Genomic DNA, 12,672 nt, shown 5'->3' with positions numbered 1-12,672 from the left:
AAAGCCAGTTGACAAGCATTACATTTATGTGTTTTATTTGGATGTCGGATATCCCCATATTTATTTTTGCCTATGCAATATAACTTTATTTCCACAAAAATTTTATTACAGGAGAATCAAGTTGATTAGGTAATTTTTAATTTCTGGCATCAGTAGCCATACAGTGAAGCCCTAACCTATCTCTGTACACACTAAACGATGCATTTCTCATGCAAAATCCATTGAAGTCAATGGGAGTTTTTTCTTACTCCAAATGCACTAAAGTAAATGGAAGTTTTTTCTCGAGGTTTTTTTTTACTCCAAATGCATTTAAGTCAATGGGAATTTTTATCCTGGCAAATACAGCGAGGTGTTTTTTTTTCACAGTGAAAATTTCAATAGCAAATATTTGTGTGGTTTAGAAAAATCCATGAATCAAAAAAAAATTTGCTCATCTCGCTCTCTCTTTATCTCCAACTATACACATACATACACAGTACAAGGAGGCAAGCTTTATTTTCTAAACAATGGGCAGTTTCTCATTATCTATTAAATGGGCCATAAAGGTAACAACGGTTCTGCCCTCAGCAGACTCTAACAGTTTCTAATGCCCAGATATATAAATATAAAAGAACAATGGAGGATGGAGAGCGCAAATAGACAGGAAACAGCATTAAAAACATTTTTGTAAGTGGCAGGCAGTCTAAGACGTATCATAACAATGCTTCCAGTTCATACCTCTGCAACATTTTCAATCTTGTTTTTGAAACAAAGAAATGATTAGTTCATGAATATCTTGAATCTGATCATTTAAAAAATGTTCCCCCAAAAATGTGATGGGGAATGAGGAAAATTGTATCATACTTACCGTGATTTTCCTTTCCTGGCCACTCCATGTCAACACTTACTGGGATAGCCCCTCCCCTCTGCTCCCATCAGAAGGACCCTCCCCAAAGCTTTAAAAGACCAACCCTACCTCCACTCCGGTGTCTAGTAATGAGCTTCTAGAAACTTACCGAAAAAGGGTGGGAATCTTGACATGGAGTGGCCAGGAAAGGAAAATCACGGTAAGTATGATACAATTTTCCTCATTCCCTGGCCACTCCATGTCAACACTTACTGGGACATAGCAAGCTAATATCCCTAATCGGGAGGGTAAAAGTTCCACAAAGGAAGGAAGTCTGGATCCCAGAGTATAAATCTATTCCAGAAACATCCCAAACCAAGTGAAAACCCCACTGTGGGGTGTAGAAACCAATATCTGGTAAAAACCTGTGAACCCTATATCTGCCCAGGAATCGGGGCTGAAATCAAAGATGATTGAGCTGTGTGAATCGCCAGGGTAACGACTTTACGTATAAAAAGGTAAAGCCCTCACCAAAATAATTATACCAAATGTGCAACCCACATCTGGGGAAAGAGGACCAAACACTTACCGATAAGGGAGGAGGATAGTTAGACCCGAAGGTCTTCTTACTTCCACTACTTACCAGCACGCCTGAAACAACGTGCCCTCTCAGCGATCACTGCTGGAAACCGCTAAAGTAGTAAACACCTGAGGAAAAGACTTAGCAGGGGAAACAAAAAAAAAACAAACCAGTCAATGACATTCTACCTGTATCAGACCAGGACAAGCTAATACTAATAGCCTTCTTGTTTACCCCTGCAAAACATACGCATCTTGTAGATATGTCACTCCTGATGTCTACAGAGTGCATAAGGGCCTGCCCATGTCCTAGCCCCCAAAACCCATGAATCCTTCCAGGAGTCCAGTTGGGAAAAATCTAGCTAAGCATGAGACCCCTGAAACTAACCCAGCAAATCCAACCAGTCAAGAGCCTTGTAAGTCCCACAGGCTCTAAAATGGTACCCTTCACAAAAGCCTACCAAGTAGCCAGTTTGATACCTACCAAACATATTAACAAATGGTTTGCCAATACTAACCCCCAGAGACTACATGCCACCACTGGAAGTGAACAGTGCCCGTCTCTGTGAGGAAACCGCATAGGGAAAGCTTCAGACAAGGCTCATCCTAACCCTACACTCCTGGTACCCTGCCCAAGCATAATTTGGATGGCACTACAGGATCTGCGCAAAATAGAATGGGGGTCCAGCTGTAATACATGCCCACAAGACTGGCATTTGCAGAAATGCTTTTTTTTTTTTTTTTTTTTTTCTTCCCCTCCTACTATGAGGATATATACCTTAACAAGGATAATAGATTTCATCATGTAGATTGGATCTAGAACCTATGACTCATTTGCATGCTCTAAAATAAGGGCACCAACAGGAAATGAAGACCCAGGTAAAGAAAGGATTAAATCTAGGTAAGGGGACAGTTATCCCCCTATAGATATAAAAGGAAACCGACCCATACCAACAGTATGACAATGCTCAAACCCATAGACCACTTAGCTCATGGGTCTGTCCCATAGCCTTAGCCTGCTGATGGTTCAAGCACCCTTCTAAGATTCTAAATGTGACAGTTGTAATATGTGGCCTCTGAGCCTAAACTTAGTCCGCTAACTGGCCCCTCTATGTACCTGACCAAGGATACTGGACAGGCCTATCTTACTATCTACCCCAACAGCAAGGCCTGAAAATGATGCAGTAGTCATGGCCATAGTTGCCTATACAGATTACTATCTCTGTAGTCCCATATACAAGAAGTTCTTTAAACCGATGCACCCACTGAATACTGGACTTAAATGGTGAACCAATCATAGTGTCCAGAGCCAGGAATGTTTATTGACCATACAGAGCCCTATTGATCAGGCTTCTAGCATAATGCCCTGTTATATGGATAACCATGGAAACCTACAAGGCATTGTGAGCCACGTTCCTCTGAGCCGCCCCTTGTTCCTAGAAGTATCTGCCAGATCAGAAGCCCTGGCAATTTAAAAAAAAAAAGTGATAAACATTTATAACACTTACCCCAGCAGCACAGCCGTAGTGGGAATCCTCCAACCACTAGTCTTGAGAAAAACCAGCACCTAACAGATCTGAAACCATAACGTAATTTGAAAATAACATGACTACTGTGTCTACAGTAAGGCTAAAACTCCGAGTTAAGTCACATTAAACCCATACACATAATTTGAACACCTGTAGCATGCCAGTGCATACGCAGTGTGTAATACCTGTCTGCACTCAGAGTGTGGCCCTTAGCATCTACACAATATAACAGTGCATATGAAGCCAAGATGGCTGCTGGTTTCAGACCAGTGTATCCTACCTAAACACAGTCTTGGCTGTTTGTACTGGTCCTGTATTGAAAGAAGAGAAAAATACATATACACTGTGTTGTTGCCCCCTCAGAATTTAGCTTTTTACAAATACAGTATAATACCTGCATGCAACACCTCTGTTAGATATAATACATATACAACCACAATTCTGCTTGGTTGTACCCTTAAGTCAGTTGACCACTACCTTAAAAACAAATAATACAGCGTAGGGACTGCATTAACATGCAAACTACATTATCCTGCTTGGCTGTTGCTTCTACATAAGCCATAGTCAATGGGTGAGCAATACCCAAACAGCCCGTTTCAATAGAAACTATGCTGTAAACCAAAATACATGTTGTTTAAACAAGCATGATACCGGGTCACTATCAGTGATAATGTTACCCCTACTTACCTGGAAGCTGCATAAGCCAATATGACCCAAAACTGAATCAATACAGTATGGACATTGCCTTAACCCACAGAACCGATAAAATGCTGCAACATATACATTCAAATTGTTAGTTATCTAAGCCTGTCAGGCAACTACATGTTGTGTTTTAACATACATATCAGTTTAAATGGCATATTACCCTGCATGAGGACCGCTCAAGTGTTTGAACCTATACATTCAGTATTACATGGAATATTACCCACTAATATGTTTACCCTATACATTCAGCATCGATGGTATTTTACTGGAATGACTTAATCTATACCTCCAGTATAAATGGTAAATTGCCCATAGCAACCACTAAAATGATTTAACATATACATTAAGCATAAATGGTATATTGCCCATAGCAACCACAGAAATGATTTAACATATCCATTCAGCCTAGGTGGTATCTTATGCATGGGAACCACTGAAATTATTTAACATATACATTCAGCATAGATGGTATATTGCCCATAGCAACCACTGAAATAATTTAACATATACAATCAGCATATATGGTATATTACAAATGGAAACCACTGAAATGGTTTAACATAGCAACCACTGAAATTAATTAACCTATGCATTCAGCATAGATAGTATTTTACTGAAATGATTTAACATATACATTCAGCATGGATGGTATATTATGCATGGGGAACCACTGAAGTGATTTAACATATACATTCAGCATGGATGGTATATTATGCATGGGGAACCACTGAAATGATTTAACATATACATTCAGCATGGATGGTATATTACACCTAGGAACCACTGAAGTGATTTAACATATACATTCAGCATGGATGGTATATTATGCATGGGGGAACCACTGAAATGATTTAACATATACATTCAGCATGGATGGTATATTATGCATGGGGAACCACTGAAATGATTTAACATATACATTCAGCATGGATGGTATATTACACCTAGGAATCACTGACATGATTTAACATATACATTCAGCATGGATGGTATATTATGCATAGGGAACCACTGAAATGATTTAACATATACATTCAGCATGGATGGTATATTATGCATAGGGAACCACTGAAGTGATTTAACATATACGTTCAGTAGGCTGTTCCAATAATCTGGCCCATAAAGATTCTGCTACAGAGCCATGCTGCCCATTCCAGGCTAGCACATATTCCCATGTACACACTGGCTGAGCCAGGTTACATATAAATATTGCAGACACCAGTTCCCTAGCTTAAAAAGACTAGCCCAACTCTTTATGAGAAGCAGTATGAAGGGAAGTAACAGCAACTTACGGCACCAAAACATAAGTGTAACACAGAGTCCTTACCTCATACTCCTGGGGCTTCATCCTCACAGCCAGGAAGGAGAAAGGGAAGGAAGGAAAGGGGGAGGGGACCTATCTACCCCATTACCTACAGCTGAATACTGCCCTGCCAAGTAATTACCCAATTACCTGCAACTGGTGTCTGCTCCAACAGGCATTGCATTTGCACAGCTCCCAGAATAGACAAAATTGCAGACTTACCAATTTGCTCCAAGTGTTGAGATTTTGGAAATCAAGCTTGCATCTTGAGCATTACCTCCGTATGCTGGCTTGAATGGCACCCTTTTTTTTTTTTTTTTTTTTTTTTAATTACCTCAACCTTGGAAAAGACTTGTGAGGAAGGCAGCTGGCTCTGAAACCTGGAATCCTCCATTTAAAGAAAAAAAATAATGCCCCAGTATAGGGGAAATAAGGAAAGGAGGCCATAAGGCTCAGGCCGCTAACTAAGTCCATGTTTCCTGATGCTTAGCTAACTGCCACCTCCCTCTCCCATCTGTAAAAATGAGGAGGAGTGTAGGGGCCACACACTCCACTGCCGCTGGACGCTTCACAAGCAGGCCCAGTAGGGCACACAGATGGGGGGATAAGCACCTGCCACCAGACCTGCTACCCGCAGCTGGGAGGGCACATGGATCAAGGACAAACAAGTGATACCTGCCATAGCACCACCATGCCCTCCTGATCTCAGAGCCCAGACATCAAGGACTCCAAAAAAAAATGAGGTAATGTGCTTGGGGGGATAAAAGATCTCCATGACCAAAAACCCCCAGTCCCTAGGACGCTTTCAGGCAGCCCTAATGCTTCCCCAAGGCTAAAAAGAAAAATTTGCTTCCAATGGGAGCAAAACAAAAAGTGAGGCAGAAGGACAAAAAAGACACCGGAGTGGAGGTAGGGTTGGTCTTTTAAAGCTTTGGGGAGGGTCCTTCTGATGGGAGCAGAGGGGAGGGGCTATCCCAGTAAGTGTTGACATGGAGTGGCCAGGGAAAATTGTTACCAATTACTTGAGTATGAGCATCCTGATTTTAGAGCTAATGCAGATTTTTTATGTGCGAGATCAAAGTGCAAAGACTTTTTCGCCTCTCAAGAGAACTTCGGGGCAACTTTGGAAAACCAAAGCGAATCGAATGCCATTCCTTTATGCACTTGAACCAAAACCCATATTAAACAAAAAACATGGTTTTATTTATCTAAATATATTTCACAGTTTATATTTTTATTTAAATGTGGATTTAAGAGTAACTAGCATAATGCCTGCAATTTCATTTTCCAATCAAACAATTCAATTTGAGTGATACCCTTATGGGGGAACATGTTTTTAACCCTGATATGTTAATAGTATTTCATAAGCAGAATCCTATCTTTCTCTTTTTTTTTTTTTTTACTTTGAAATGTAAGGGGAATCATTTTCCCCAGTGCTCTCAGCCTCAAATAAGCTTTAGTCTTTGTACTGCTGCTCTGCAAGTTGGTGTGGTTTTAGCCTCCCAGAAAACTAAATGAACAAATGACCAAGTTATAAGACAATCTCTCTTTCTAAGCTAGTTTCTAATTTCTAGTTTCTAAGCTGCTACCACAGTTTCTTCCCTGCTTGCTTCTTGGTGACGCTATTTTGGACCTGGTGATTTCTAATAATAATGAACTTATCTCTAACATTTGTGTGGGTGAGCATTTGGGGAACAGTGATCACAACATGGTCTCCTTTGAGATAATGCTGCAGAGACAGCGCTATAAGGGAGTAACTAAAACACTCAATTTTAGACGTGCAGACTTTGCCAGTATAAGGGCATCTCTGCAATGTGTCAACTGGGAAAGGCTTTTCATGGGGTTAGACACAGAAGGAAAATGGAACATCTTTAAAACATTGCTTTGTAGGTATACACAACAGTATATCCCCCTAGTAAGCAAGGAGAGGCATCGCAAAGCGAAACCTTTATGGCTGAATAAAAGTGTTATTGTCGAGGTTGGTAAGAAAAAACGTGCTTTTAGGGCATTGAAGTTAGCTGGGACAGCGGAAACTTTAATCAGGTACAAGGAAGCAAATAAAGCATGCAAAAAAGCTATCAGGCAAGCTAAAATAGAGATGGAAAGGGATATTGCAGCTAGGAGTAAAAAGAATCCAAAATTATTTTTTAATTATGTGAATAGTAAAAAAATGAAGCAAGAAGGGGTGGGAACTTTATTATCACGGGGGGGTACGTTGGTTGATGAAAACGGGGAAAAAGCTGAAATTTTGAACTCTTATTTTTCATCTGTCTATACATCTGAGGAGCCAGATAATGAAGGCTTCCCTTGTAATATGCCCAGTTCTAGTAATTTAGCTACTGACGCATGGGTCACTCGGGAGGAAATTCAAAAGAGACTTGAACATGTAAAGGTAAACAAAGGTCCAGGGCCGGATGGGATTCATCCCAGGGTATTAAATGAGCTGAGCGCTGTGATTGCCAAACCTCTTCACTTAATTTTTCAGGATTCATTGAGGTCTGGCATGGTGCCAAGAGACTGGCGGATTGCTAATGTGGTGCCGTTATTTAAAAAGGGATCCCGTTCTCAGCCTGAAAACTATAGGCCTGTTAGTCTGACATCAGTAGTAGGAAAACTTTTGGAAGGGGTAATAAGGGATAGGGTACTTGAATACATTGCAGTTCACAATACTATTAGTTTGTGCCAGCATGGTTTTATGCGTAACAGATCTTGCCAGACTAATTTAGTTGCCTTTTATGAGGAGGTGAGTAGGAACCTTGATGCTGGAATGGCAGTTGATGTCATCTACTTGGACTTTGCTAAAGCGTTTGATACAGTACCTCACAGAAGGTTAATGATCAAATTAAGGAATATTGGCCTAGAACATAATATTTGTAATTGGATAGAGAACTGGCTGAAGGATAGAGTACAAAGAGTGGTTGTAAATGGAACATTTTCTAATTGGACCAGTGTGGTTAGTGGAGTACCGCAGGGGTCAGTCCTTGGGCCTTTGCTGTTTAACTTGTTTATTAATGACCTGGAGGTGGGCATAGACAGTATTGTTTCTATTTTTGCTGATGACACTAAATTGTGCAAAACTATAAGTTCCATGCAGGATGCTGCCGCTTTGCAGAGCGATTTGACAAAATTAGATAACTGGGCAGCAAACTGGAAAATGAGGTTCAATGTTGATAAGTGCAAAGTTATGCACTTTGGTAGAAATAATATAAACGCAAACTATCTACTGAATGGTAGTGTGTTGGGGGTATCCTTAATGGAGAAGGATCTAGGGGTTTTTGTTGATAACAAGTTGTCTAATTCCAGGCAGTGTCATTCTGTGGCTACTAAAGCAAATAAAGTGCTGTCTTGTATAAAAAAGGGCATTGACTCAAGGGATGAGAACATAATTTTGCCCCTTTATAGGTCCCTGGTAAGGCCTCACCTTGAGTATGCAGTGCAGTTTTGGGCTCCAGTCCTTAAGAAGGATATTAATGAGCTGGAGAGAGTGCAGAGACGTGCAACTAAACTGGTTAAGGGGATGGAAGATTTAAACTATGAGGTTAGACTGTCAAGGTTGGGGTTGTTTTCTCTGGAAAAGAGGCGCTTGCGAGGGGACATGATTACTCTGTACAAGTACATTAGAGGGGATTATAGGCAGTTGGGGGATGTTCTTTTTTCCCATAAAAACAATCAACGCACCAGAGGTCACCCCTTTAGATTAGAGGAAAGGAGTTTCCATTTGAAGCAGCGTAGGTGGTTTTTCACGGTGAGGGCAGTGAGGTTATGGAATGCCCTTCCTAGTGATGTGGTAATGGCAGATTCTGTTAATGCCTTTAAGAGGGGCCTGGATGAGTTCTTGATCAATCAGAATATCCAAGGCTATTGTGATACTAATATCTACAGTTAGTACTAGTGGTTGTATTTATAGTTTATGTATGTAAGTGTATAGATTGGTAGGTGTGGGTTAGGTGTGCTGGGTTTACTTGGATGGGTTGAACTTGATGGACACAGGTCTTTTTTCAACCCTATGTAACTATGTAACTATGTAACTATGTAACATGCTAGTGGAGAATCTGTCCCAAATGTAAGCAAGCAGAGAAACAGGCAAAATTCCCCTTTACTTTAAATATAAGCATACATGGGGTGATTTGCCTTTTGCAGACTTTAGGTACAGGGTTACCTTTTAACCAAGCGTGCTACTCTCTGCACCTTTTAATCTGAGTCATTATTCATACAACACCGTGCAGTACAAACTATTTATGTCATTGGAAAAAGTCCACTTTTACCAAATATTTAAATTTAGGCCGCTAGATGGCTTTGACACTTCTTATAAAAGGTCAAAAATTGCAGTGGCCTTTATAAAATGTTATTTTTGTCAGAATTTAATCCATGGGATGTTTGCTAGAATGCTGTTGCACTAACCAGCTGAGCCAGCTGGAGACTCTTAGTGCTGGTCCTAATTGGTTTTCTGTACTTTTTGTATTTCTGCCATCTGCTCCATCTCCTTCACCCACCTCATTATCTTCATGTGTTGCTTATCATTCAATTAAGGACCTTTATAGGTCTGCATCTGGCAACTGTTCAGTTCTTGGTCATTTAGCTCCCCAGCTAGTATCTTGCCATGCCATGTTCCTTGTGCTTTTTGTTGCAGAGTTTTTGGGGATCTCCCAGGTTTTACTTTTGGCTTGTCCCTTAAAGGAGAACTAAAGTTCAACTAAAGAAGCAGGGCAGAAATGTTGTAGATTGTTTTGGGCTTCTGTACGAAACCAAGGCAACCATAGCCCTTTAGCAGTGATGATCTGTGCCTCCAAAGATGCCCAGTAGAGCCCATCTCCTTTTCTGTTGATTCACTGCACATGCTTGTGCTGCTGTCAGTTACTGAACTTAGGAACCAACTAAAATATACAAACCGGATTCCAAAAAAGTTGGGACACTAAACAAATTGTGAATAAAAACTGAATGCAATGATGTGGAGGTGCCAACTTCTAATATTTTATTCAGAATAGAACATAAATCACGGAACAAAAGTTTAAACTGAGAAAATGTACCATTTTAAGGGAAAAATATGTTGATTCAGAATTTCATGGTGTCAACAAATCCCAAAAAAGTTGGGACAAGGCCATTTTCACCACTGTGTGGCATCTCCCCTTCTTCTTACAACACTCAACAGATGTCTGGGGACCGAGGAGACCAGTTTCTCAAGTTTAGGAATAGGAATGATCTCCCATTCTTGTCTAATACAGACCTCTAACTGTTCAATCGTCTTGGGCCTTTTTTGTCGCACCTTCCTCTTTATGATGCGCCAAATGTTCTCTATAGGTGAAAGATCTGGACTGCAGACTGGCCATTTCAGTACCCGGATCCTTCTCCTATGCAGCCATGATGTTGTGATTGATGCAGAATGTGGTCTGGCATTATCTTGTTGAAAAATGCAGGGCCTTCCCTGAAAGAGATGACGTCTGGATGGGAGCATATGTTGTTCTAGAACCTGAATATATTTTTCTGCATTGATGCTGCCTTTCCAGACATGCAAGCTGCCCATGCCACACGCACTCATGCAACCCCATACCATCAGAGATGCAGGCTTCTGAACTGAGCGTTGATGACAACTTGGGTTGTCCTTGTCCTCTTTGGTCCGGATGACATGGTCCCAGATTTCCAAAAAGAACTTCGAATCGTGACTCATCTGACCACAGAACACAGTCTTCCATTTTGCCACACTCCATTTTAAATGATCCCTGGCCCAGTGAAAACGCCTGAGCTTGTGGATCTTGCTTAGAAATGGCTTTTTCTTTGCACTGTAGAGTTTCAGCTGGCAACGGCGGATGGCACGGTGGATTGTGTTTACTGACAATGGTTTCTGGAAGTATTCCTGAGCCCATTCTGTGATTTCCTTTATAGTAGCATTCATGTTTGTGGTGCAGTGTTGTTTAAGGTCCCGGAGATCACGGGCATCCAGTATGGTTTTACGGCCTTGACCCTTACGCACAGAGATTGTTCCAGATTCTCTGAATCTTCGGATGATGTTATGCACAGTTGATGATGATAGATGCAAAATCTTTGCAATTTTACGCTGGGTAACACCTTTCTGATATTGCTCCACTATCTTTCTGCGCAACATTGTGGGAATTGGTGATCCTCTACACATCTTGGCTTCTGAGAGACACTGCAACTCTGAGAAGCTCTTTTTATACCCATATCATATCATGTTGCCAATTGACCTAATTAGTGTTATTTTGGTCTTCCAGCTCTTCGTTATGCTCAAATTTACTTTTTCCAGCCTCTTATTGCTACTTGTCCCAACTTTTTGGGGATTTGTTGACACCATGAAATTCTGAATCAACATATTTTTTCCTTAAAATGGTACATTTTCTCAGTTTAAACTTTTGTTCCGTGATTTATGTTCTATTCTAAATAAAATATTAGGAGTTGGCACCTCCACATCATTGCGTTCAGTTTTTATTCACAATTTGTTTAGTGTCCCAACTTTTTTGGAATCCGGTTTGTACTGCATATTTAAGAACTATTAAAAAAAAAATAATTGGAAAGACCAATTGCAAAGTTGCTAGGAATAGGCCATTCTATAACATACTAAAAGTTAACTAAAAAGTGAACCACCCCTTTAGGTGTGTTTAAGTTAGTTTTATAGATAGAGAGGCAGTTGGTACTGACATCCCAGGCACATTATATACAGTGAGACGCAGTCTGTATTTACAAAACCAGCACATTATATGCAGTGAGATGCAGTGGGTACTAGCACCCCAGGCACATTAAATGCAGTGAGATGCAGTAGGTACTAGCACCCTAAGCACATTATATGCAGTGAGATGCAGTGGGTACTAGCACCCCAGGCACATTATATGCAGTGAGAAGCAGTGGGTACTAGCACCCCAAGCACATTATAATGCATGAGAAGCAGTGGGTACTGATGGAAGATATTCGGGCACTGGCTCTATAACACTTTAGAACTGTATAGTTCCTGTGGGAGTGGGGTGAAATCAGCAGCATAAGTTGTGAGTTGGTTCTTAGGTAAAGTTTACAGTCTGCAGATTCTTCTTTTCAGTCTTCATTTCTGCACTGCCTTCATATCTCCCAAGCCCTGTCTGCATCTGAGCCTTGACATTTCTAGGACAGTGCAGAAACAGAGTGTTTTTTTTTGTTTTGTTTTTTTAAGGTGCCAAGTAGGTTTGGGGAGGCTTAGCCTCCCCTAGCCTTCTTGAAAATCCCTATGATCCTATGATTTGTCTGTTGCCTGTCCCAACTACTGGCCTGATTACTGGCCTCATCCTGCCGGTAGCATCTAACTTTTTGCACCTAGTGTTATTTTGCTTTCACATCTTGTTTTTTTTTTTTTTTTTAAATAACACATTCACTGTATCATGGCTTCTGATCTCAGTCCTACTATTTATGGTTACTTTTCACACAGCATATAGCCTCTCCTCTGTGTCTCTTTGTGACAGTTTTCCTGCAATGTTGTGTATACCTGAAAAGCAGGTCAAAACTTTCTTGCCAATAAAACTGCCACAAACATGTGGATGCTCCCTAAACAATGGATTTATTCTTCACTGCACAGTTTAACCAGTCTACCTTTCCTGAAAGCATGCAATGTGATTTAGTGACCATTTTTCCCTGAAGCATGGTTGACTGAGTAAACCTGTATGAAAATTATATCTATGATATTGGATTGAATTTTAAAAAGCCTAAAATATTTTTAAACATCTCTTTTTATTTTACATGTGCAATGCAAAACA

The 12,672-nt window shown here is 40.5% G+C and overlaps 1 long non-coding RNA gene across 1 annotated transcript; it reads right to left on the bottom strand.

Annotated features, from left to right (window-relative positions):
• Window positions 1-894: 894 nt before the first annotated feature.
• LOC105948260 lies at window positions 895-5,219 on the bottom strand. Its single transcript, XR_004223314.1, has 3 exons — window positions 4,967-5,219; window positions 2,914-2,981; window positions 895-1,546 (listed from the first exon to the last, which is right to left on the bottom strand). It is a non-coding gene; the product is annotated as an uncharacterized LOC105948260 (long non-coding RNA).
• Between the last annotated feature and the right edge of the window lie 7,453 nt (window positions 5,220-12,672).

The sequence above is a fragment of the Xenopus tropicalis genome, chromosome 6 (genome assembly GCF_000004195.4).
Source record: "Xenopus tropicalis strain Nigerian chromosome 6, UCB_Xtro_10.0, whole genome shotgun sequence".
NCBI lineage: Eukaryota > Metazoa > Chordata > Amphibia > Anura > Pipidae > Xenopus > Xenopus tropicalis.
Note: the sequence above shows the minus strand (reverse complement) of the source record. Positions and strands in the feature narration are given on the sequence as shown.